The sequence below is a fragment of the Aythya ferina genome (genome assembly GCF_964211825.1).
Source record: "Aythya ferina genome assembly, chromosome: 11".
Lineage (NCBI taxonomy): Eukaryota > Metazoa > Chordata > Aves > Anseriformes > Anatidae > Aythya > Aythya ferina.
Genome location: NC_140307.1, coordinates 7,608,278 through 7,636,275, shown reverse-complemented (window position 1 = coordinate 7,636,275; position 27,998 = coordinate 7,608,278). Strand labels below are relative to the sequence as shown.

Sequence of the window (27,998 nt, the reverse complement as noted above, 5' to 3'; positions counted from 1 at the left end):
GAGATGACCATGGGCTTCAGAGCATCCCAACTGGGGGGGCTTATTCCTTGAACCCCAACAACTTCTCCCATCCCCCTGACTGTACCATATTGTGGCCAGATTTCTGCAGCTTCTCATTAGGAGAGGAAACACAAGCGTTAAATGCAGGCTGCTTTCTGCACTACCTGGCCAGCTGCAGTGCTCAGTACCACAAGCCTGTTGTGGTGCATTTCCCAGCCTCTGTGCCTCCCAGGACTTTCTCCTCACCAAGAAGAGCTTGGCTGTGACTGTGTCTCTCATTTTGCAATAGGACAGCCAACAATCTGAGAAATCTGAAGGGCAAGACTCTGTTTATGTATGGCTGAAGGACTCAAGTGCTGGAAGTCTTTTAAAGCCTTCATGTGGCACAGAACTGGGGAAGCAGGGATGGCAGACATATATCCAAATAAATGGAGGGGCTGTGAAACTCTGCAACATCATCTGTGTCATATGACCCAGGAAAATGTGGCATCCACTTCCAAAGGGGGCTAAACTGCCCCTGCCCCCCGTGGAAAATCCCCTTTGGCAGTGTCCCGATCCCCTTTTAGACCCACTGGGCTGGTGCCTGTCAGCTCCTGCAGCACGGTCAGGACGCTGGTCCCCGTTCAGTTCTGGAGCATTTCTACTCTTGGCAAGAAGCTGTTAAAAATAAAGGGGCGGTGGGGAGGGGGAATGTATCACCTAATTGATTAGCTCCGTGAATCACAGAGATGCCAGCCTGTCAAAGAGTAAATCACTGAAGCTGTCTTTGATGTCTCCTTTGGTCAAGGACACACCAGCCTGCTGCAAATGTTGTCTTTCCTTTAATGTGCTTTCTCTCCTTCTGTCTCTCTTTTACACTTGTGCATGTGGGGATTTTTTTTTTTTTTCCACTGGATGCCTGCAGCTGCCATACCTTGTGTTTTGATTCCTTCAGCAATTACCAGCTAAGCAGGGTTGGGTAGGACAGGCCTGCAGAGGAGAGATTACTGAGGACTGGTAAATGCACGGAGGGGTATTAGGGACCCCTCAAGGGAACTCTCTCCCTCCCACCACAGTCCTGTCATTTGCTCACTCTGAAAAATATCTCTCATTGCAAATAGTCTTCCCGAAGTTAAAGGGGACCTCCAGTTAATCTCTAGTCTTGCAGCAGCATCAGTATCTTGCTGGAGGAGAGGGGAAATGCAGGCACAGCTGGCTGTTAGCAGGAAGGCATGGTCTTTTTGCATTATCTAAAGAGCTGTTGGTTGTTTCTTCCCATTTCCAGCATGGCTGGAGATGCACTAGCAGTCATGTAGTGCTGAAAAACTATAATAAAAAGCCAAGTGATGATGCAGCTTTTGTGACGGAATTTCAGCACTCCCAACAGGAGATGAAGCCAAAAGACACACAGAGAAAAAAAATAGTGCTACTCAGACAAAACAGAAAAAATTAACCAAATTTCTCTGGATTTCAAGTCTGAGCTAGTTCCAGAACTTTGGAAACTGTTATAAGGCACATCTCATCTCACGGCCAACACATGCTGCACCTTGCATCACGTGCCATCTCAGATGGAAGATCGCTCCCCGGGAATGAAGTGTTTTTCTTCCTTGGTTTCTTGCCAATGCCACCTGTCTGGCTCTGCCTAGGTAATGCAGCACAGTGACAGCGAGCATTGGCTCACGCAGCGAGTCGGACCTGGGCCAGGCTGGAGATGGCCTGTTAGTGGCTGTCACTCACTTGGCTGGGCCGGTTGTGTGGTGCTGGGAGAGGGTTCAGTGAAGGAAGGCTTCTGCCAAGATTTCCCGCATGACAGCACCCTCCTTACAGCAGCCTGGGGCCTGGCGGAGATTCTTCCTGTGCTCCCCAAGAACAGTCTGCAAGGGAAAGGAGCTCTGACATTTCCAGGCTGTCCTGTTGGGAGGTCTCTGCAAACACAGTCTGCTCCCTGGCTTCATTTTCAGAAGGTGGTCTGCTCCTATGCATGCTCACAGGTGTCTTGTATGCAGAAGGCTGTGCTCCCAGAACATGCCTTGCTGTCATTTCCTCGTAATCCACCTCCCTGAAAAGCAAAGCAGGGAACATCATCACTCAGCAGGCTTAAAACAAGCCCAAAATATAAAAAAAATAAATGAGAAAAATTACTCAAGGGTCAAAACAATGAAAAAGGTAGTAATGAAGAAGGGTGAGAGAAGCAGTGATGGACTCCACTGGGCAAAGCATTCAATCTTTCAGGGTCTCCATCTTCTCCTGTAAAATGAATATCATTCTCTCCTTGGAAGAGTGGATCACAAAAATTCCTCTCCTCAAGTTCGCAGGCCACAAAGCCAGAAGATATCAGTGTGACCATTCAGTTTGGTTTCCGCATTACACAAATTACCATGAATCAATTATTCCAAAATAAAAAAAATGTTGTAAAAGTTCATCAGATCTTGATGTAATAACCACAAATGACTGTGAATCCACTACAGTCTTTACAAAATGGCTCCAGGACTTAATCACTCTCACTTGAAAATTTGTGCACATCCTAAAACAAATTAGTCCCGCTCTTAATTTGTAATTTGCACTGTAATTCGCTGCATTTGTCTGACAGGCTGAGAAGCTTATTGCCATGTATGTATTCCCCAAATAAGAATTTCCAAACCATGACCAAGTCAGCCCACCAGCTTATCCTTGGTAAGATACCTGGGAGGAGGTCTCAGAGTCAAAGGTGGTATTTCCTATCTTAGGAGCAATTACCGTGGCTTTTTTTTCTGAAGCACCTTTGATTTCCTGACAGCTTTCTTGAACTGTGAAGACCAGCAGTGTTCTGCCATGGGTATCTGCCCATATAAATATGCTCTTTCTTCCTCCTCTTCCTTCTCCTTGTCTTTGACCCATTGCCTTAGAGGAAAGCAAATGCATCTCCACACTGAAATCACCCATGGACGTGTATTTCTAGAGGTCACTGCTTTTCTGGAAAGCACAAGGAAACACTCCGAATGATTTCCCTTTTCATTCCCCTTCTCTGTTTTGCACTCCGTCAGCTTTAAATCCACTTCACCTATGCCACGCTTATCCTGCTTTGTTCTAAATTCCTCCTCAAAATGACAGTCAGTATCTATTCAAATGCTTCATATGGCAATCTTGTTATCATTATCAACCAAACGTGTAATTTTCTCCTCCTCTCCTCTCCCCAAAAGTATATGATCTTAGTTTATTAGATTCTGTTTCTATAAAACAAGCGATGGTATGAGGCACGATAAAAATATAGAGAAAGGTGATGAGGCATCTTATTGCCACCTTTGAATTCTGCTTGGTTTTCCAGATATGCAAGATATTAAGCCATCATTAAGAACAGGCATACTAATCTCTCTTAATATCCTAGCTGACAGAGCAGAATTGACCACTGGAGGCTTTTTTAAGGGCATAATACTGTTGAACTTAACTGGAATCTAAATTTTTGTGATTTCCTTGTGTACCTTTAGTTAGAAAATCCTGACAGGATACTAATGCCTGGATTCATCTACTGCAGAAGTGATTACTGGAAATATAGAGATGATGGTTTAACATTACAGTGTATGTGTAAATTCTTTATCTTGGACTTGAGATGTTAAAGATCCTCTCAAAGGTAATCAATGGCACTTTAGTACCCTTTGAAGCTTTTATTCACAACACTTGCGTGCTACTTTGTGGCACATTGACTTTACTATTTTCTTCCAATTTTAAACAAAATTACTCCAGATCTGCATTGAAGATGCTATAAATGTGGTGATCTGTCAATCTCATTCATGCAGTGCATCGGGTGTTCCCTCTCTGCAGTAAAATCTGGGGTCATCATTACATTTTCATATGTTCCAGGACAGCAATGGCCTGATTGATTGTTTTACTCTGTACTTGCCATTCTGGGAATTGGTCCACCACATCTTAAAAGAGCACAACAGGGTTGAGATTGACCTACCAAAGAATTATGATGCTTGAAAATAAATTTGATGAAACACTAATGTAAACAGGGCTCCAAGGCCCTGAATGGGCAATATTATGCATGCGAAGTGAATGAGGGCTGGATGTTCTTTAAAAATGCAAAAGCAATTTTCTAATTTTAAGTTTGCACATATGTTTAGGGATTGATTTGGGACCTTAAACAGGCTGCTTTTTTTTTTTTTTTTTTTTTTTTTTTTTTTTTTTCTTTAACTATGGTTTAATCTCACACAGCCACATGAGCTAATCAGTGTCAGAAGCAGCTACCCTGGTCCAGTCCATAATATCTTTCCTGAAAAAGGACTGTCACAAACAACCTGTAAGAGATGTTAGTCACGTTCCTCGGTGTAATACTGGAAGCACCCAGCTATAATGCTGGTGAAAGTAGTGTGAGAGCCAATTTAGAACAAAATAAAATAGTTATGTGCAAGACCTTTGAAGAGGAGACTGTAAATGTGCAACATGAAACAAGGAAATTGTTTTAGTTACATTATGATTTTAAGTCATATTTCATTTACTCTGATACCATTGCTATCACAGCAATATGAACATTATAAAACCTGTAAGAAGGAGCTGAGATGGCTGCTTACACCACAGCACCTGAAGAGTCCCTTTTCATAATCCCTAAAACCTGCAGTATCCCAAGAAATCTCCCAACCCTTTGTCCTCCAGCCAGAATCAAGCAGTCATTTTTTTGCCATGCACCTCACCTATCCCACCCTTCAGTACTTAATAACCGCATGCTTTCTTGTTGATTTTTTCTATATGGCAAAAGTCAGAGGCGTTTACATTTCATGGATATAAATTGCCAAACTGCATCCTTAAAAATATATCAAAAAGTCTAATTTATTCTTCTGCCTAGAAGATGCCATGAATCTCTCATTCCTCAATGTCTTATATTCAGCCAAGCTTTTTACTGCAGCTGGTACCGTGCAGGCAAGTTTTCCTTGTACCTCAAAAGGCTGGAGTTGACCTTATTTCAAAGGAAACCTTCTTTCCAAGCACGGTGTTGTGACCAACCTGCAAGGAAGACCAGGAGGAGATCAGAGCTCAGTGCCCCTAAGTCATGTGTGACCCCTGCTGGACCTGGCTGCACTGTTCCCCCTGACCAGGAGCACTAAAAGTTCGGGGTGAGCTGTGAAATATTTAACCAGGCTGCCACTATGTAAAAATGATAGAGTGTGCCTGAGCAGAACATCTGTCAGCGAGGTGGCAGCTGGCAGAGCCGGGCAAGGATTTCCTGGAGAGAAATGGGGCATAACTTACCAGGAGAGAGCTGCAATGCTGAGCTGCGTGGGAGGGTGAAGGGAGCATGTGTGAGTGAGCGTGTTACTCGCTGAAGAGTAAATGCCCTGAGGAACCTCATTTGGAAGGGCAAACATGAGTGCTACAGCATGAGAGAGGAGATACAGATGAATGCAGGAGCATGTATGCCTAACAGAGTGATTCCTCGTAGCCCAAGTGATGAACTCTGATTGCCCAGAGGCTCTTGCTGCCCTGCGTCTGGCAGTGAAGGATAATCCCAACCCTCTTCCTTGCAGATTTTTGCAGCAGGTGCAGGGGCCTAGCTATGGAGAAGGCCAAACTCCAGGTCTTTTAAGAAAGGGTGACATGGAGCAAGTTGATGGTTTCACTTGGCAATTCCACTGCAAATGGGGTTGAGGAGCCCCGTCCATGGGCAGGTATCCAGGACCTGGCTCAGCAGGAGACAAGAGCTTTGGGGTCTAAAAGTCATCCAGTACAGTATGGGAAGAGGTGTGGTGATACTGCTCTTTTTCCTACACTCCTGCTTTTAAAGAAGCTCCATCTGACCTTCCTCAGGAGCAGACATTGGGTGTCCCATTGCTGGCCAGCTCCTTGCTCCCCCCAGTAACCCACTGAGCTCACAGCAGGACTTCCATGGGAAGGGACATGAGCAACCATTGGCGCTCAGGAGGGTAAATACAAAAGTGTTTCAGCTCCCCAATTCAATGCTCTGTCTCTGTTCCAGGGTAACACTTTACATGCACCCACACGCCCACTCTCTTCTTTTGCCAGATAATGCAAAGTTTAGGTAATGCAATAATTAATTCCCTCATCATTACCACTGCCCTCTCGCAGATATTTCTGCTGGCTGAATTTAACAATCCTTTATGAGAAACTATTTCCACTTTTGCTCTAACATAGAGGTTTCCAGGCATTGGCAGTTCTGTCCGTGATGCAGGGAATTGTAAAGGGTTAATTGTCCAGGGGTACATGTTTGAGAGCAAGAGTGTGGGAGGGAGACAATGAGAGAACAGAGTTGGACGCAACTTCTTTGCATTCTCCCCCACGCTCCTTTTGGAGGGTGTTTCAGGGACAAGCTGTGAGGAATGCACACTATCTAATCTGCATGTATAATGTAAATATGCACATTTTTATTTGCTCTCTCCATCTGCAGGGAACTTGCTGGCATCAGAACGGCCATGTGGTCTCCCAGTGAAGTTTCCTTGTAAAAGGGAAGGAGGAGACAGCAAGGCTGCTTGCTCTCTGTCTCATGTGCACATCGTGCAAATAAGTGAACAAAGCCCATCCTACTTACACCTTCATGTTTTTGCTCTTTGGTCCTAGGACCTTAAAAATAAAATCTGGACTAGGCTTCCTACAGAGAGCTGGTTCTTTGACTGAACTGGAAAATCTGTGTGGAGGGTGGGGAAGAAAAGAAATTCCACTTGGCCACCCATAAATGATCATTTAAACCTTTTTCTCTACCAAGGCAGGAAGTTAAAGAAGTAATCAATACTTAGGATGGGACAAATAGTTTTGGTTTCTTGGAATAGAGAAAATTAATTGGAAGCAAAATCAAGAATGCTATTTTTTTTTTTTTTCACATAAGAAAATCAAAATGTTTCATCTGAAATTGTCAAAATAAAACATCCAGGCTGTATGTTTGGCAGGTTTTTTCTGTTTGCATTTGAAACAAGGAGTAATTTGCAGATTGACTAAATCTGCTTAATTCTGCATTTTTACAGAAAAAAAATAATCTCTGCCAAGAGCTGTTAACCAGCTTCATTGTGGCCTTCTGAACAATGTGCCTTATAATGGTGGGGGAGTCACTTGCCCTGGCCTCAACAGCCTGTAGTGCCTGGAGTCCTGGATGCCCTATAAATTGCCCATCTCCTGACTGGCTGGAGTATCTGGTTTGCTCTGCAAAAGTTTTTGCAATCTGGTCACTTTAAATCAGGGAGAGGTGCTGCTGTGTAGAAGCTAAGGGTGCAAAAGGTACAGCAGTTTGCACAAAGTCACCAAAATCTAGAGAAAAGTTCCTTCATAATGTCTTTCAAGAGACTAGATGTGCCTTTCAGTTTAATTTATTTATTTTTAAGGCATGACTGACTCAGAAGTGTTTTTAATCTATTTTCCTTATTGTTCCACAGCATGCATGTGTATTTGTGTGAGGTATTTGTGTGTATGTGATTGTGACAGTATAAATATTAATAGCACAAGGGTGAGAATACATGTGGCCCTCAAATGAGGTTATATAAACACACAGCTGCTGCGCTATTTGTAAATTTATAAAGACACATTTCCATCAAGAGTGTGAAAGTCAAATAAGCGTGCAGAGAGAGAGAGCACATATGCTACATAAACTGTGCAAGAAGCCTATAGAAATTACATGGTGCTACTTAAGTCCTGGTCCCGCTGAGGTCAACTGGAGCAGTGTCACTGACTTCAGTGGGATCAGGATTTGGCACAGTGCACTTGCAATGATTTCCCTGGATAAGGCAGATCAAGCTACTGGAAAAAAAAAGAAAACAGAAGATCACACTTCTATCACAGTAGCAAGAGGGCTGATCCCTTGTGGCTGGCTGACATCTGAGCCAGATGGGGACGATGTAGCCATGTAACAGCCACAGAAAAGAGCCTCTACTCTGGTGTCCTGCGGATTCTGCTGTTGTTGAGAAAACAAGATCTGGATAGGACATTGCACAGGGAGCTCTGCAACTGCCTCCCTGCATTCCCCCAAGGAGCAGGCCAGATCTATGGATTGCCATACACTGCATTTTTTTTTTATTTTTTTTTTTATTTTTTTTTGGCTTCAGCAGCTGCTTGCACTCAGTTTCCCCAGGGAGGTTTTACAGTCACTGTCAGACTTCATTCTGGATGACAGGAGCTGACGGGTGTAAGGTTTCATCCCATGGACAAGGTGGAGCACAACGCGAGATGAGTCAGAGGCAGGAAGGTTTCAGGCACAAGCAGAAATGGTTTGGCCAATAAAATGGATTAAGAAATTTATAAAGCCACATTTTCTCAGCACAGTATTACATTTTTCCTGTTGCAGAAGATGCTACTCAGACCCCAGCAGCAAGTCTAGGATTGTTCTTTTGGCACAGAATTACCCTGGCAAAGACGACAACCTTTGAGTCAGGGACATCTTCCCATGAGGTTATTCTCGGCCTGCTGCAACAGAGCAACATGCCCAACTCAGATCATGGCCCTGGCATGTGGGTATTTGTTTGAACCTTCTCCACATTCTGTATCTGTCAAGGTTTGGTAGAGGTGGCCAAGGAGGAGCTCATGTGAAACCATACCTTAAATTCCCACAACCTTCCTGAGTCAGCCAGGGATGGGTGTTGAGCAAAAATCAGATTTTATATATATATATATATATATATATATATATTTTTTTTTTTTTTTTTTGCAGCTGGGGCAAAATGTAGTCATGTAGTCACCCAACCCTGGTGGGACATTCAAGTGGGTTGAATCCTAGCCTCATTCTGCCTTTGGCTGGGACAGGTTATCTTCTAATGGTCTAACTTATGTTGTCCTCAATGGAGGGCATGCATCGGGGGAGTTATTATGCAACAGGGTGCGTTGTGTGCACTGCAGTGTGCTGCACACTAGCCTCCCTCTGTGGCCAAGACCTTATACTGAAATGAGAATAACAGCCTTTCAGGTAATTGAATTTTTGGTTCACTAGCAGTAACACCTCTTTTCTCTGTTGTTTTTGACGGTTATTTTAAAGCCGAAAGTAAAAGGAAAAAAAATCTTAGTTTAATCAAAACATTTTTTTAGTCCTTTTGTAAGGGTGATAGCTGGGCTTTGAGCACACCTTTCAAAATGAAAGGGAAGGTAATTTTGAACCAAACTAAATTTGCAATGGAAAGATCAAAATATTTAGTTTGAAAATCGCAAAATGAAACATTTAGATTCAAGTAACAAATTCAATGTCAAAATGAAGTTTCTAAATTCCCCCTCCAGCCTGTGAGAAGGATTCAATGAAGCAAACATAAATTTGCAAAAAGTTGCTGTGTTACCAAAACTGCATTACCCACTGAAAGAGAATAATCCCAAAATGTCTTTCTGATCTAAAAAATGATTCCACAAATGCAAGAGATCAGGCAGCTGTTTCTTGGACAGAGTGTGGAGCTGTTTTGGCCACGGTTTCAGCAAGTCACCCCTCAGCTTTATTTTAATGTCTCTGCTCAGTGATCATGAACCTCTTGTAATTTGGTATAGAAAAACATCCTGCTAGTGCCATCAAGGACGGAAGATAGTTCACCTCATCCAGACCACAATATGACAGCAATGTGCGCTTGATTTATCATACCTCTCTTAAAGTTATTTGTGTTACAACCAGCAGACTGGCTTTTGCTATGTTCCTTTCCAATGTGAGGAGCAGGCCCTGAGGAGAATGATACAAATTTTATGGGAATGTTTTGTATTTCATCCCAAGGGTTGGTTTTTTTTTTTTGTTTTTTTTTTTTTTTTTTTTTTTCCTTCTTACGCAAAATATGAGTGAAAGAAGGATGTGGGGGAAAAACTGGTTTCTGTGACTGCGCAATGAAGGAGCCAAATGTGTTTTTGCAGGTCAGAGGGTGATGGGAGCACCACCAGCCATTGGCCAGGGGACGAAATAGCAGCAAGCCCCACTCTGGCTGTGTAACACATTCATGGGCAGGGTGAGAAAAGCCCAGGGAGGGAGACTTCAACCAGCCAACAGGCACACACAGCAAAAAGCCAGTCTGTCTGTATCTTCTGACTCAAGCACGGTCATGTAAACCTTCCGTTGCATTGCCTGGGGTGGGATTTGAGAGGGCACAGAGTGAAGGAGCTGCTGCCCGAGCCGAGCTGGCTGATTCGCAGGCAGCTGAGCACCGCTGGCAGCTCCATTCTGCTCAGCGGCTCTCAATGCAGCTCCCAGACGGGTACTTAGCTCAGCTGGACAGCCTGGCCTGATGCTCCTGCTCCATTTTTATCCAGACGGGGATTTTCAAAACTACCTGAAATGCCTGTGATTGTGCAGGCGCTAGGTGGCAATTTGCCAGCTGGGGCCCTGTGTTGCAGTCGGCAGGACAGCGGGTGATCGGCGGAGGTGGCAGCTCGCCTTGGGCAGGCAATGGGTGTGAAGCTGTGTGTGCTCCCCATCCCCTTCTCACCGCCACCTCCAGCTTTGTCCCTTCTGCACGGGAGATCAGCCTGTGGCAACACCAAGTCTTTAAACTCTTTTCCCCCAACCCTTGAAATTGATATAACAAGTGATAGAGGAAGTAACAACTGATAGAGGTAACAAGTGATAGATATAAATGATAGAGGAGGTAATTTACCTCTTTGTGGATGAACCCAAGAGCTTTAGCCTTGCATGGTTACAGATGACCAAACATCTGCAATGTTTTCTGGGCCATGTGATCAGCAATATGGCCAAGGGACCACAAGCCTGGCAGCTTTCAGGAGTTTTAGTCTCCTGGTATGTGTACCCTGCTCGGGGTGATAGTGGTGTGAGCTGTGGCCTGACCTTAGTGCCACCGTTTAGATGTGAATCCCCTCCGATTTTTTCCAGGCACACTCTGTATAGACTAATCAGAGGGCCCGGCTGCTGTCCCTCTGATGCATGAACTTTTCCCTTTGATTCTCCTCTCCTGTCGCATGCAGAGCTGCCAAGCATCCAGGCTGTGTGATTGCGTATTCCCCACATCCCTTCACGATGGATATTAATCTGCTCTGCTGTATTTCACTCTGATTTCCCTCAGTAAACACCAGGATGGAGTGCATAGGAAGATGAAAGGAAGCACGATGCAAAGTCAGGCATGACCCCTGAAAGCAACAGGGGTTCAGCAAGGATGGGTCTGTGGCTACCAGAACTGTACCTTGAGCCAGGCTGGGAGTGATGTGTGAGAGGTAGATGTGGGTACAGATGCCCATCCGGATGAGGAATTGCATGAAATTTTGCCATCCACAACAGAGAAATATGCAGATATTTCTGAGAAGGTAGAGTGGTTTTCACAGTGTCACTGATGGCTAAGAAAATTGGTGAATACTCACTAAAAATGAATAAGAGCGTGTGGGAATTTCTGTAGGAAATCTGCAGAGAAGTAATGAATTTGCTAATTGTTCCATACCAGATTGTTTTGTTTGGCTCCAATTATGTTCTTCCAGCAAAATAAACTGTTTCTCATCCCCACCCTGATAGCTATGGAGCAATGGAGTGATTACCTGCAATATTGCACTTGAATAGCAAAGCTGCCAACATTATTAAAGCTACAACAAAATGTAGGGTACAGCTGACTCCCACAGTTTTCCCCACAATATTTGTCTATTGTGTAATTCTGGATCTATGACACCTGCTATTCTCTATCTCTTTGAAATAACAATGTCTGTCTCTATACATCACTTTTCCACCACAGATCTCAAAGTGCTTCACAAAGGCAAGTATCATTATTATCCTTTTATGGATGAGAAATCTGGACACAGGGAGGTTAACTGCCTTTGTACTACCCTACATTTACTCTTCTACCAACAGATCATCTGTCTATGATGCAGGTCAAATTTCTCTCTTTCATTCCTGGATCTCTCTCCCTTCAGTATTACTTCCCTGTTCATCCCAGTAGAATCCAAAAGCTTACACAGAGGTTTAAATTTATGTAGAGTTATTGACACTGTGTTCTGCTCTTTGTCTCCCTGAGGTTCCTGGAAATTCTGCTATTTCTGCCTGCTTTAAAAAGAGCTGAGATAATTTCTTTTTCTATGAGCACAGATTAGAAAAACAGATCTGGTTCATGTACCTCCCAAAGTCTGAAGAAGCCTGGCTGTGGGAATCCAGTTAAGACTGTTTGCAGGATAAAGGACATTAATATTATAACTTAATTATTTTATATTCAGGTTTCCACCTCAGCATTGTGCCTGACTTCATAGGGTGAAATGGCAGTGTGTCTTTATATTGGAGGCTTGTTGGCCCATCTTTGTTCAACAGTGCTTATTTTAATGTTTAAAAATTCGAAGGAAATGTATTTTAGACAGTAGCCTGTACCTGACCTTTTTTGACCCAGCATGGTGAGGAGAGAAAAAGCAACTTTGCCCTTGAATGATAAACTGTTTTAAAAATAGGGCTTATAATGGTAACATTGACAGACTTTCATTTATGGCAGCTTCAGCATGATGAGGATAGTATATTTCATGGGTCAGGAAAGAATGACAAGAAAAAAAAAGAAGAGAAAAAGAGAAGAGCAGCATTTCTCTCCAAGGTGTTCCCCCTGCAAAACCAATTACCGGTCCTGTTCTTCTGAAGGATGTGAATTGGTTAGCAAAATATCAAGCAATGGTGCAGAAGATGCTTTTGTCATACCTGAATTTCCCTCTGGGAAATGGTGGCTAGAACACCAAAGACAGAACACATTAAAGGACATAATTCAGTCCGTAGATCTGCAGAAAATACTTTGCGTAAGAACCTCCACCCTCTAAGACACTTTCCTGTAGTGCAATGGATACTTTGGTGGCAGCAGGGTAAGCTCAGAACATCCTCATTAGAAAACCATTGAAACAGCTGTACAGGGATGGACTAAAGGTCCTTCAAGCCAGTATCCTACCTGTGGTACGGGTCTAATAAAAGAGTATAAGAATAAGGCAAAGATTTATGCTCTCTTTAATGCTTCCCAAGTGCATGATGGTTTTAGTCCTTCATTGTTCACCTGTTGCACTCCCCATTGCACAGATTCTTCTGACTGCATATCATAATACTGTACTGACATTTGCATCTAAATCTTGGATCTGACTATGAACCACATTTTATAGGGTCCCTGCAAACCAAAGTCAGAACCACTGAGATCACAAATTGAGAGGACTACACAAAAGAGTTAAAGTAAATTCTTAAAGAGAGAATAATTAGAGACATTGAAGTATATGTAAAAGTTAAATAGAGAGACACAGAGAGTGCCAGAGTAACCCAATTTTTTTTTTCTTTGATAAGATAATTGATTTTCTAGACCAAGGAAATGCAGTAGATCTGATCGATCTAGATTTCAGTAAAGCATTTGATATGGTGTTGCATGAGATATTATTAGTTTTGTTGGGGAATATGGCTTTTAGCACAGGAATTTTAAGGCTAACAAGGAAACAGCTGAAGAGGAAACAAAAATAGGTTTGTTTAAAGGGCAAAATGTCAGGTGGGAAGAAGGATAATAATGGGAAAGGTTTCCTGGAGGCTAATCTGGCTTAAACTTTCATGAATGCTCTGTGTACAAAAAGTATAGCTATTTTTCTGTAGGTACAAACCTGGAAAACATCACAAATGAGAAGAAGGACTGGGCTGTCATACAAGAAGAGCTCGGTGATTTTGACAGTTGGAATAACAGAAACAGGATGGAATCTATTAGTATAGACTGCAATGTCATGAATTTAAGTAGCAGTAATGATATTTTTGACTAAGATTCATGAATCTGTCACTTGGAAATGACACAAAAGGAGAGGAATGTAGGTGTTGCAACTGATGGCATGATAGGTAGCTGTGACCCACCAATGTGATGTCACAATTAAAAAAGTCAATGTGGGTTTTAAGTATAGCAGCTAGTCTATTTCTGCTAGAAACAGAGAAGTACTGATGCTATTGTTCAAGGCCAAATGTCCTGATCCAAGTGACTGATGATCAAGAGGGGTAGATTAAAAAATGGAGCAGCCGTGGTACCAAGCAAGCCATGTGATTGTGGGAATGGAAATCTGGCCCTACTAGGCAAATTAGGAAGACCTGTCTTGCATAGCCTAAAAAGTTGAAAACTGAGATAGCATGTTTGCAATTCATGAATATATCACTGCTGTAAACACCAGTAGAGGACAAAAACTCTTTGACCTAAAGGGCAAAGTTCGTTAAAAATAAAAATAAAAAAGTACCCGTTGATAAAATATATAAAAGACATATTCAGATCAGATTTCAGAGAATGATCTCATTCCACCAGAATAGTGAACATCAATTAGGATAAACGTTTTTTTAAAAAGACTGCTAAGTTAAAGATGGAAAGGACTTGGCTGTATCAGAGCCGTTTTGAGGAAACTTGTATAGCACATTCCCAAAATATTCCATCTCCAGAACTGTTTTTTTAGTCCCTTTTTAATCAGCACACAGAAATGAAATCATAAAACAGTATGAATAAGGAAACAAACAGCCAATCTCCTGGTTATACGTTCTATCAGTCCCCTGCTGGTACCTTGGTTTAGAATTATTTGTGTTCATTCTCAGTGTCCTATATCTTACCAGTTCAAGTTGATTTCTAGCATATATTTTTGCATTGCAGTTAGGTACATTTTGCTCAGACTGAAATACAATATTCACAACTCCCTGATAGCTGTGAGATTCCCTTTAATATGGATTGCAGAGGTAAATCCTACACCCTGATGACAGAGATATGTTATTCACTTTTTAAAATGAACTTGCCCTTCATCCAGACCTCAGTGGTCAATCTAAATTATGTTGCCCCCCAAAAATGTAGTTACATGTGGTAAGATTTTTCTAGGCAAAGCCTACAGCCTTAGTTTGTGGTAGGTTAGTTAGCACTTATAGAGCATTCTTTGCTTTGGAAAAACAGATTGACATGATGGGCATGAACACTTTAGCAGACTGGAGGCAGGGAAACTGGAGTTCACAAATTGGTTTAAGTACAGATTGTTTCATTTTTGAGAACAGCATCAGGGTGCTTCGAAGTTACAAGCTGCAGCTGCTTAGCCATTAGCTGAAGGGAAAAAAAAAAGGCAAAGTAATAGTCTTTGAATAGTTACAAAATTCAAAATAAAATAAAAAAATCTAAAGAGCATATTTTTGAGTAATAGGGAACAGGAGATGAGATTTGCATCAGCACGATAAATAGGGATGACTGTTCAGGGTGGGTTCAGAGAAATCACCCTCTACACTGATCCATAAAATGCCAGTTCAACACCCTGGACTGGGAATCTAAATAGAAGACATGAGGATAAAGCAGAGAGAGCAATGGAAATGGAAAACAAAACAAAATGAAACAAACAAACAAACAAAACACACTACCAAAACAACCACCAAAAAAAAAAAAAAAAAAAAAAAGATAAATCAGGAGTGTCTGTTATGAGTTTACAAAGCAGCATGACTGTGACAGTGATCACACCTTGAGCAGCACCACAGGGCTGTGTTCCTGCTAGACTGCTAGATACATCAACAGATCAAGACACCACAGTAATGCCAACACAGCTGCATTTTGGAACAACATCAGCCTTTCTTCAGGGAAGGCTTAAAATTCTCTACATTAGTACTCTAATGTACTTCTTACATTAGCACCAAATTGGTTGTGAATAGTGTTGGGAGAAAATTTCATTCTGAAAGACAATTTGTAGGTGAGGAACTTCTTGAACTAGCAGTGATACCCTTATATTATTAATCCCTTACAGAAGTTTCTCTCCTTATTTATCCAGCCTACTTTTTGAACCCATATAAAGATTCAGTACCCACAATGTCTTTAATAACTCAGGAAGGAGACAAACTCTGCGTGTCCAATAGTTATTTAGTTTTGGCCACCACAGACCTTTGAGGCCATACCAGAATGTGGGTTACAAATATCCCTTTGCCACACAGCTGAAATGATTGTGTGGCAGAAATTAGAGCATCTCACCCACCTGTATTTACTGCTTTTTTCCCCTATAAGAAATCTATATTTTCGAGCTCAAGATGATAATAACAGGAGCTTAACTTTCACAGATTTGTTGACAATGTCATAAATTCCCTATGAGTAGCATCATAGCATAGTCATGGAAGCATAGCTAATTGAAGTCCATCTTGCTGAAACTACAGGGGAATTTGGCCTCTTGTTTAACAGCATTCACTTAATTTACTATTTTCCAAAATAAGGATCAATAAACAAACTAACAAACAAAAAAAGCTATTGAGCCTATGAGTCTATTCAGCACAGAAAGAATTATGACATGAAGGATAATGTTTCCCTATTTTATAATACCTCTGGCAATAATACATTGAAATTGTTATGAAGCCATGATCATATCAGAGACATCGAGCAAAGAAACAACCACAACAAAACTCAATTTTACATGTATTTCTTCACATGAGAGAGAAATCAATCCATTCTCATAAATAATATACAACAGCCCTTGAACAGCTCAAAATTCAATACACTTATTAGAATGTCACTAGAGCCCTGGGAACCATGTGCATATAAACTTAAGGAGAAAGAACGATGTAAGCTCCATCTTTTCAAAAATTCCTAGATAAAAATGGCCATTAAAGATCCCATGGGATTTTATTGGAGGGAAGGGATTTAGCATACTAGAGGAACTCCACTCTTTGCTCTCCTGTTGGTCAGTTGTGTTTGCTGAGAGGTTACTAAGTTTTATGCAAGGCAGATGAATTTGGATGAGGATGTGGGCTAGACTGGGGATTACGCATACAATTTATGAGGCTGCTTGTGCAAAGAAGATAGTAAATCTTTTTTAGTCATTTATGATATCATTTTTCACTGGTTTGGATAACCTTTGTGTCCTACCAAGGTCATATGTAAAGATATTTTTCTAAACACAAGGCTGTCCTTTTTGTCTTTTTATCCTTTCAGGCATGCTTATATCCTGGTGCCCCAGTATGAAAGAGCTATAGATCAAGTTCTGAGTATTCAGATTAAGTTGGTTCATGCAAATAGAGGTTGCTGAAATACCACATCTTTTCCCAGTCATAACTGGAAGAGAATACATACAGAAAGGGTAAAATGAAGATTACCTATAGAGCTGTTCCAAGACAAAGCTGTTTCATTTATATATATATATTTTTTACTTTAGCGGTCTTGCCAATGCAGCTAATGCTATTGTAAATGTAAAAGACTGGCCTGTTTTGACTGCTGTCACCAAGACCTCAAACTTGTACGAATACTTGTCTTTTGGAGGAAGAAGACCAAAGTTTCTGGAGACACGTGAGGTATTAAATTAGGAAAGCAGGCTAGCTTCAGTGTGCTCAGCCCCAAAATTGCAGGTCACCAATATATCTCTTGTCCTAAACCTTTATTCATATCATGAAAAAAAAAAAAAAATATCTCTTGGGACAAATATAATTATCACCTTCATGTCTCTTGTGCAGGCAGAAGAGAGTGAAGCTGTCAACTATCCCCATACCAAAAGTGGGACTTTGTGTAGGACATGTGGCTGACAGAGCCACCAAGCTGAAGTATTATTTTATGAATTGTGCTGTGTGGTTTTAAATGTACACATTGAAAACTGTATCTTATGTTGAGCATATGACTGCCATAATATTCTGTCTCATAACAAGATTTCTAGCCAGAAGGGAAAGTGAAATCACTATTTTTTGTATGTGTAACTAACTGTGTCTGGGCAGAAGGGTGCATTTGGCATCATTCAAAACACTGATGTGTTTCAGAGAAAGCTCCCCCCCAAGGCTGTGGGAATACCTCACTTCATCTGTGCAGTTTGGAAAACTGGAACAACCCTCTGCATGTCGTGCGCAGAAGTTAGAGCAATGAGTGAATTACTTGAGTGTTTTAGACACGGATAAGCTTGTCTTGACAATGACAAGAATGACAGGAGCTCAGATTCTGCATCCTGGAGACACTAAAACAAATGAGATGATTCTTACTAAGTAGCTACCTTGGGGAGAATTGTCTTATTATTCTTATTTTTAAATAGAAAGTTTTAAAATACAGATTCAAGAGGACTGAGTAGAGCAGATGCATTAGGAGAACTGAATGCTGAGTCCTGACCATAATAAAACACCGATATGAATGAGAGAAGGAACAAACCATACCAGCATAACTGGACAGCTTATCTTGGTGGTTTGCTTCTATACTTTGGATTAGAGTTTCTCCTATCTTCACAGCCCATTTAACCAAGTCCAAGTGCTTCCTTTCACTGCCTGCCAGCCTAATCTATGTAAACCAGCTCAGTCAGGCATTTTCCATTGAATTAATACATATTAATGGGCAGTAATACATTTGTACTATTGCATACATTTTCTTGAAGTACAATTTTCCATCTAAAGCATTTTATTCACATTGCTGCATGGTAACTGCTTCCACAATAATATCTTTAGTGATTATTCATTACAGGAATAATACAGCTGTGCCAGACACTGTATTTTAAGTGGCTTTATGTTGTGTTTCTTTCTTTCTTTTTTTTTTTTTTTTTTTTTAAGTGATTATATTTGTAAACTAATTGTATTATTGTCATTAACCAAAGAAAATAACTTTCTACTCAGCTATTGGGAAAAGGAGTGGGCAGGTAGAAATCAGGCATCTTTCAGACATAAACAGAAATTGTTTTTAAGAAGAGATAATAAAAAGGAGATGTAGGGTTTGGACTAAGCTCTGCTCCATGAATTTGATGTATAGATTATGATGCACATGAAATGCAGTGAATAGACATAAACTAGATGCCAAATGTTATTTTAAATTGGGCAAAACTGAAGTTTAGATTAGATGACTGGAGTGTTGTCAAATAGATACATATCTCATTCACATTGGGGTTTCCACATACTTACAGACCTGTCAGAAATCTCATAGGAGTCTGTGTTTAGACTCCGATAGAATTGGATATGAATCATGGACAGTTGCTGTTAATAGTCAGATGGTTCCTCGGTGCAATGGAGTAATGTGCTCAGTGCATGTGTAATAAGTAGATGTTGGACATTCTCATGTTTCCTTTGAAATATGAATACTACATAATGAAGACATAAGCATGCGAAGAAGGCATTGGAAGGAAGTTCAGCTTCAATTCCCACTGGCTGATCTTTCCACTGGACTCACCTTTTTCCTTGTGCCCTGTAAGATGCCCTCTGCCCATCACAGTGTACCCTCGGGAGCACAAACACACTGCTAGGAGTGCTTCAGTCAATTTGCCGCCACAGTAGGAAAAAACAGGGATACAAGACACCATGTGGAACAAGATTGATGGGGTAATAATGTGTGTCCATCTTTCTCACTGGAAAACTTCAGCATCAATTATTGTGTCAGCTGTAATTGTGTTGTCTGTTGAGGAGAGGCAGACAATGCCATTGTTCTAACAAGGCAGGAGGCTCTGTCCCTCCCTATCATGATCTGATATCTTTCTGAAGGGAATAAAGGAATCTCTTGAAAACTTAGCAACAACTAAACAGGCAAACCATAATTAGCTGCAGCAAAATAATTAGCAACATAAACATCCTCAGGCAATAAGCAATTCCAGTTACTCCTATGGAGGCAGCTTGACCTCACTTAGTGTTTATTATCTATAACTTTCTAAAGTCTCATTGATACTGTAGTGCCAAGACCTATGGGATCTGCCAAAGTTTGTTTCCATCATTTACCAAAGAAACAGCAGTTCTACAGTTACTTAGGAGATTAATTAACTTGTCAAATAATTAAGTAGACAGACAGTAATGGAAGTTCCCATTTCATAATTGATTTATCATTTCAGAAGCTTCCTAGATTTAGCATCTTAACATGAAGACTTCTGTATCAAGAGAAAAATACTAAGATAGGGCTGAAATGATGGGAGCTATGTGTGCATGTAACTTACTTGTCCAGGAGTGTTTTTGATTTTGCCCAGGGTTTGTTAGAGATGCAATAAATCCCACATACATTTCATTGGAACAACAAATTGCATGTAATAAGTGAGCTTTTAGGGCTGGATGAGTATTTTCATTTTGGTGGCAGTATATTAGCTCTGAACAAATGGCCAGATCAGATTTTGAAAAAAAAAAATATTAAAATAAATGTGTTGCTGCAGTGAGTCATAATATGACTTGGTCATCTGCTGGTCTTGTGATCAGGTCATGATTTTGGCAAACCCAGGTTCAATTTCCTCCCTTTTCTCTTTATTCCTGGTCAAGTCTCACAGGACCACGAGAGGTACTGCAGATGAGAACCACACTAGAAGAGCTCCAACTACAGCACAAAAAGGCAAAGTTTCAAGCTTCGTTCAGTATCTAAAAGTCTAGAATTCTCTAAGAAGCTAGGACTGGCTGAGGACATTGAGCTCTTGGGAAAATCTTTGTCCCTTCATCACATTGTACCTCAGCTATGAAATAGGGATAAATAGCATTGCCCTGCAGCCTAAGGGAGGTGGGTCTTGTGGGAGATAGTGTAGCGTTCAGGTATGAGCTAAGTACTGAGTGAACTAACAGTTCTATGTACACTAGATCACACTAGTTTTCCTTGAAAGCATTTGAGACATTTCAAGGCCTTCTAGGGAATTTGTACCATTGAATCTCCAAAGTCTCCTGGCGTATTAGTTATCTGAGGTAGAAGGCAGTAAATAGAAATACCAGGCACCATTCACCTTGCTCCTAAGTGTACAATTTCATGTGAGAGTGTGATACAAGGGACTGTGAAGGCTGACTCTGCTGATAAGATAAGCTCATTTTTGGTGATTTTGTTAGAGGAATATGTATTACTTATATGAATATGCTGACATTTTGTTGGAGCACATGCCAAAAATCCTGTTTGCTTGCCAAAGATCTTCCCAGGAAAACAGTTGTGCTAACCTGTTTAGAGAAAGCATCCATAAAAATATTATAATCCTGGGTGAAGAGCAAAATACATCAAGATATAAATCTGAGACCAGATTTTGATTCTGCTTGTGCTCTGAGGGGACACAGGTCTGGGACACTTCACTGCAGCCTCTGGTTAATGTGAATATTTTTTTTGTTTCAGGCTAGAAACTCTGGACTATCAATAAAAATGTAGCTGGTGTAGTCAGCCTCCTGTGGGGTACCTAATGATGCATACAACTGTTTGAAGGGAAGCTGCCAACCTGTTTTTGGCCCAAATTGTTACTTTAGTATTGATGTATGTATATTATACAAATGCACTTTTTGGTTTTTTTTGGCTGCAAAATTGAAACTTCAGAAAGCGTATGATTGTCTTTGCAAACTTCATTCGCCTCCTTTATGCACCTGCAGCTGTGCATCATATTCATGGTGTGATCACAACTGTAACTGCCAAATCATTAATGTCCTGTGATCCTTCTCCCATAGCGCTGGGAGGCAGGAACACTTCACTGTAGAAATGATAGAAAAATTGACAGGGCAATAAAAGTGACTGTAGAAGAAGCTTCCACCTTCAGCGCCTCCACAGATCTGCACGTTACTTACGAGCATTGCTACCACTTCACTTGCCTGGCCACAGTGCACGCATACATCCAGCTTTTAAAATCCAGACTCACTGAGGAATATGTGGCAAATGCAACTCATGATTGAGTCACGCTGCTGTAAAACCCCAGTGTGTGAGCAGTGACACACACACCGGGAACACGGCTGGGACCTTGCAGATGGCTGAGAAAATTCTTTCCACCTCTGGTGTGATAAGCAGGATGGTGACACAAATTACCTAAGAGCATCCATTTGCCTTGTCTTTGGCCTTCCTTCATCCAGCTCTGACTACTCTCCACTGAGCATAACAGGATGGGATTTAACAATGCAGATTGCTGCCTCCCTGTTGTTCTTTTCCCCCCTCACTGTAGACTAGTGTGTCTCACTTGAAGTTGTTTGCTGTCATAGTCGATCTCTTTAAGGACTCAGGGAAGAACACTTTAATTAGCCCTGATGAAGTGGCAGGAGCCAAGTGAAGCCTGGTGGCTCTGCTCTCCTTATGTTTGCATTTCCTGCCGTGTATACTTGCTGGCAGAATTTTAAACCTGGCTAATTGCTCTTTGTGGTGTCTAGACATCTTTAGCAAGTGCTTCTTTCCTTTCCCACTAGTGCTTAATATTTACATTTGCATGTTCCACCCCATTCACCCTGCACAATTTCCAGAAATAGATACATCACACAGTACTTCACATTCAAAAAAAAAAAAAAAAAAGAATGAAGACAAGCTTGGAGGAGTTTGGAAATTGCACCATGATGATCAGACACATTGTTCTGGCTTCTCCAGTTGCTGAGTGATGCTTGCACCAGTTTACATCACTTGTGTCAGCAAGGGCTCCTTGCATCAGATTCTGATCTTTGCCTCCGGTCTCCCAAGGAAGATAAATCACAAACCTTTCACTACAGAATCATTGCAAACCCAAATAAATAGTATCACCTCATTCTCTGCTTGGTGTTATTCTTCTGTCACACCAGAAGAGCTCCAATGATGAGGAAGGGATACTTATGGAGAAGCCACCACATCATGGGAATTTAGATTTTTTTTTTTCCTAACAAGGAGAAGGCCAGATGACCTAGACTAAATATACAAGGTGGTATTGTACAAAGAGAGACACCAGTAGACACACAGCTGTGAAAATTTCATGGACATACCAGTGGTAGAGATTGTGGCAGAAGGAATTCTGCTGTCTCTCGCCTCAGAATTTGATCTCCCTAGGAGGTATAATGCTGAGGTTTTACATGGAGCACAGAGTTCAGGCACACAATCAGTAACTCTCCTTGACAAGTCACTGCATCCTAAAAGATCACCTGGAGTTGTCCAGCTATGTCCAGCCCTCCCCATACCTTTCCAGGCAGCCACTTAGCTCCTCTTGCACTACACACTACAGCCCAAGCCTGGCTTAGGGTGGTGCAGGATCAGTCCTTTCCCCTCCAGCTGACGCTTATCTTCTCCCACTGCTCTTCTAGAGCATGAAAGGTTTCCTAAGTGTTATTACAAAGCAAGATCCCCTTTCTAATTTGTCCTTCAAGAGAAGAAGCACAAAAAAGCCAGATGCCTAGCATATGACTTTGTTAGATATTAGTCTAGCCTAGAACAGACAATCATCTGGGAAGAAGTCATCCCATTGTTAACAGATCCTTCAGGAATATTAGAAGACTACAATGGCTGTTTTGTCCTCTGTACATTTGCCATATTCACCCTTTACTTTCTCTCCTTATAAATAAAGCTCTTTTTCAGATCCTCTTCATCTGCCACTCCATTTCAGCAGATTCCCAATTAATGTTTCAATGACACTCCTCTTTCCTCAGTTTAGGCCATAAGAAAGATAGCGTTGATAAACTAACATCTAACACCAGTTCTACACGTAGGGGAAGGAAGGTGGTTTATTTCCATGGGACTAAAAATAACCTGAAATCATTGCAATTCAATTATTTACCTGTTTTGTGTCTGCCTGGGGAAATTTGGCCCATGACAATTAGGAAGAGAATGTGACAAACTTTTAGGTAAGAGCTGATTAGAATCTAAGGAAACATTTCTGTAAAAGAGATATTGCTTTGCTCCTATCATAGTAACTGTCTCAAAATTCATCCAGCACATTGTAATAGTTATATTAATCACCCTGAAGCTCTGGTAGGATGCCACATCTCATGAAGCCATAGCCTGCTCCAAAATGATCGTTGACACCGTACCACTCCAGAGAGGACTGTACATAAGCACACCTGGGAACACATTTAGGTCAGAGCTGAGAAGTTGTGTAACACATCTATGAATTCTGCTATGAAAAGGCTGTGTTTGAAGCTAGTAAGTTATAGCAGTTACAACTTTTGACACTGAACCAAAAATAAATACATATGTTGACGTGACAACCTTTGAGCACTGACGAATGAACATCATTTTTTTGCTGAAAAGAGTTTCTTGTTTTCAAGCAGCACCACTAATTGAAAAAGGACAATGTGTACATGCTGCCCTGAAAACACTGAGAAAAACATTTCACAATGACAATACACAGCCATAAAAATGTGTCTTTAAACCCCTAAATTGAATAAACAAAGTGGGAAGACTTCTAGGGAGGTGCATCTTCAAGACTAATTTCTAAAGCAATGGCTCTGAAAATAACAAATGCTTCATTCTAGCTCCTTGCTTACCTCTCTTCTTACCCTTAGTAGGATGGGCATTCACTCATGAAATGCCAGATCCGAAACAACTGCTGCCACTTATTTATAAATGCCTCCCCATTAAACACTTTATGTAGTGATTGCTGAAGACAATGGGCCCTGGGTGACTCTCTTCCTCTCGCAACAGTTCATGGGCTTCACCGTAATTATTTCCAAAGATAATTGTGAAGATAACACCATCTAAAATATCTAATGTTTTATTCAATATTTTGGTGAGTTTCAATTACTTCCAATTATAATTCAACAGATTTCTATTTAAAAAAATTGTTGTCCTTTATAACTGTTTCAAGTCAGATAAATTGTTTGCCTTTATTCATCATTAGCTTCTTCTATAGGTGTTCATTCTGGGTCTTCCTTTTTTTTTTTTTTTTTTTTGTTATTATTTTTTTATTTTTTTCCAGTTCCCCATTAACTTGCATAGCTTTTCATTAACCCCTTATGCGCCCTCAGACTTTACAACACAATCATGCCTCTGACAAAGAGATGTCAGTGCAGCCCTCAAGACAATCATAACCAATTAATCTCATTAAAAATCAATATGATCCAATTACAGGCAACAAGATACAAATCTGGTTGACTGAATAGTGCTGGGATGTTTGGAGTTAAGCAGAGGCCACCATGGGTGAGGATCAGCCCTGTTTGCAGAAAATAAGTTCTCCACCATGAGCAGCAACTTCTTACCTGAATCTGAGGACAATGCCTATGTGGGGAATATTCCTACAGTCCATCTTAAAACATGTGATCAGGCCATTATTTGCTTCATTGACTTTGTAGGGAAATAGATAGTGCTGGAACTGCAAGAACTTCCTAAGACACGCATGCAGTGATGACAGCAGATAAGTTACTTTGCTATTTCTTTGTACCATAAAGCATAATCATGCCCTGATAACAGGAATTGGATATCCTGTGATTTTGAGAAAAGAATATTTGATCTTAAAACTATTTGAATCAATGAAAAAACTACTATTCAATCTGGGACAGGAACAAACCCTTCATTTGCAAATTGTTGTCTCCTTGCAGCTCTTTGAAGGTGAGAGTTCCCAGTTCAATAGCTTTACATAACTGTCAGAGCTTGCTGGGAATAAAAAAGTCATTTCATGTAGAAGTAGAACAGAGGGAGTTTGTCCTTCACTTAACTCAGTTTCTTTTATCATGATGAAAACTTGCCACATTTTAACAAAAAATGTATAATTTAAAAAATAAAGAGACATTGTTTTTTCCCCAGAGAAAAAAAAAATACACAAATATTTCAATTAAAAAACACAAAAAATATGATCTTTTTTTCCTGGTGGGATATTGCTAAAAATGAAAACACCTGTTCTTCTGTTTGGATATTTTTTGTTTTCAGTTAAACAGGACTTTTTCACACACACATAAAAAAAAAAAAAAAAGAAATACACATTACCCTGAAAACATCCAGAAAGCTTAAGATATTTCATTTGGGATTTTTCTTAGGAAATAAAAAAAGTTAGAGGAAATCAAAATAGGTCAGGAAAAGATTTCCATTTAGCCAAAACAGTATTTTTGAATTAATTTATTCAGAATCAAAACATTTCACTCAGCTCTAATCACTGGTCTGAAGTCACCCTGCAGCATTCAGTAGAAGTTGATTTAGATGCTCCCATGGGTTCCCATGAATTGGAAAAATAATCAGTCAATCATTTTCCAGCTCTCACAGTTTGCTGTTGTTGAGTAATTCTCAAGATTGTACTATCCTCTTACTGAAACACTTTGCCTGCCTTATATTTTTACCTAGCAACAATGACTATAGTAGCTGCAGCCCCAATCCAAGAGCACTTTAAACATATTCTTTACTTAACATAGTCTCCCTGATGTTAATGAGGTATTCACGTACTTAAAATTAAGCCCAAACATATGTGTTTTGTTGGATGGACTCATAAACCCTGGAAATGGGAGGCACTAGGATCTGTTTTGTGCAAGCGTCCACAGCCTTTAAGGAAGTGTGGGCTGGTGGTGGGCAGAATTTGAGTTGATTCAAGTAAATCAGTTAAAAAATTGATGAAGATCCACTTGAGCATCTTCCTTTCTGGGCTTAAAGCTAATTCAGTGAGAGGTGCCCTCCAAGTAGTTTAAGTGTGGGGACTGTGTGGAGACAACAGAGTGACAGCTTGTGCTGAAAAGTGTGAGGTTTGTCCCTGGGCACCTGCATATAAACACCTTGCAGAAGAGGAGGTCTGAATAAACAAAGTTGACTTTCTGAGGTTTTGTGCACAATTTAGAATTTATAGCTATTTTACACCAAAGTGATCAACCTGTTTTGATCAAAGCTCCATTTCAGGTGATATAAACTAGAAATTACTGTAACTTACTCTGCTCTAGTAGCACTTAAAAAAAAAAAAAGCATTATGTGTAGTTGGAGGGCAAAGAATGTTCTTCTCACCTTCTTGCACTCTATAACCTTATGGATCCCTCTAAGAAGTAGCAGGTGATATCAGTCAAGTTATGTAAATATGGCTATACAGGATGCAGTGATATACCTGTCCCTAGAGGTTGTCAAATAATAATGATGATAATAATTATGATAATTATGATAATAATAATAATAATAGTCTTCCCTACAGAGAAGAAAAAAAAAAAAGTATATTGAAATTCACTAATCAATTCAATTGTATCAAAGTTTCCCTGCAGACATACTTATCTCAAAAAAAAAAAAAAAAAAAAAAAAAAAACGTTTCAGAGACAAATTTTCCAGACCGGGAAAAGAAGACCCACTACTGACAGAACTATAGCAAAAAAAAATATCTGCTGAAAAGCAAAAGCACCAGCCAATGCCCTTCCTCTGACCTGGGAAACAGATAGCACAATGGGTTTGTATAATTTTTTGCTGGGCCATTGCTGGGCCATTGCTGGGCCATTGCTGGGCCAAGCATATTACAGGCTTGGGTGATATCAGTGAAGTGCTAAACCAGCCCCAGTTCATATCTGTTGCACCTAAGACATGCTCCGGCTTCACAGATTTTGTTGTTTTTTGGTACAGGTGCAATGGGTTGCCATGTGCACTCAATTGATCGAGAACTTGCAGAGCAGTCTATAAGTCATTTGCATCTGGATCCCCTCTTCTCTTCTCTCTCTGCTGCCCAAGTAACACCCACTTGAAATTTAGGGGTCTTCAACAGACTGACAATACCCAATCTGTGAGCGAGCTATTCTGAGGGCTGTCAGGTACAACAAAGTGGCATACTACACTTTACTGCTTGCAGATTAATCTCTTCTCTCCACAGAGATATGCTATGAAATATCAATACATTAAATCTCTAATTCATTGATTTAAAAATTAAAGCATTTGCATTTTAAAACTGAATCTGATCACAGCCACCCAGACACAAAGAATAGGGATAAGAAATCCATAAGTACCACTGTGTGGCTAAAGAGTAGCTATGCAAGATTACACACAAACATCAAACCAAGGACAGGCTGAAGTCAATACGACCAAGCATATTTTAATTGCTTCTTTGTAAATGGATAATTCTGAGAGAATTCCTAGCTCCATCATCTTCTGCTTTTTCAATTCATTCTTCTACAAAATCTGTTCTCCTGGTACAGGATGGAGTGGGGAGAAGGTGTAGGTGCACACCAGTTCCAAGCCGCTCCCTCCCTGTACCTCATCCTTCTCCTTTAGCCCTCTTCCCAGTTTGGATATCCAAGACGGTTTGGGCTGCTGCCTATCGGATCTGCCCACACGCCAGCTCTCTCCTCAACTCTGCTCAATGCCTATCGGTTCCTTCCTGAAATCTGCCTGCCTGACAGCCCTCATCACCAGGAGCATCCCAGCACGCAGTCGTTTGTGGTTTGCTTTAGCAATGGGGACAGACAGCCAAAGTCTGCTCACCTGAAGCAGGGCTGCTGCTGAGGTGAAGTGATTAAAGTATTAACTGCAGAAATAGCTGTCCATCCCACTCATCTCCATCAAAAGCAATTAATATGGATTATATATATTTTGCAAGAAGAATATCTTTCATTTCAAACCTTGGAGTAACTCCAGAGAGGATTAGGTGGAAGACTGAATGAGCTAATTTGCATAAATTAGGTAAAATGTGAA

General features: G+C 40.7%; 1 long non-coding RNA gene across 1 annotated transcript in view; it reads right to left on the bottom strand.

The window, feature by feature from the left end:
* Positions 1–1,428: 1,428 nt before the first annotated feature.
* Positions 1,429–27,998, bottom strand: part of LOC311442936 — a 48,529-nt gene continuing 21,959 nt past the window's right edge. The window contains exon 3 of the long non-coding RNA XR_014696956.1: positions 1,429–2,038. This is a non-coding gene — a long non-coding RNA (uncharacterized lncRNA). The remainder of the gene's footprint in view (positions 2,039–27,998) is intronic.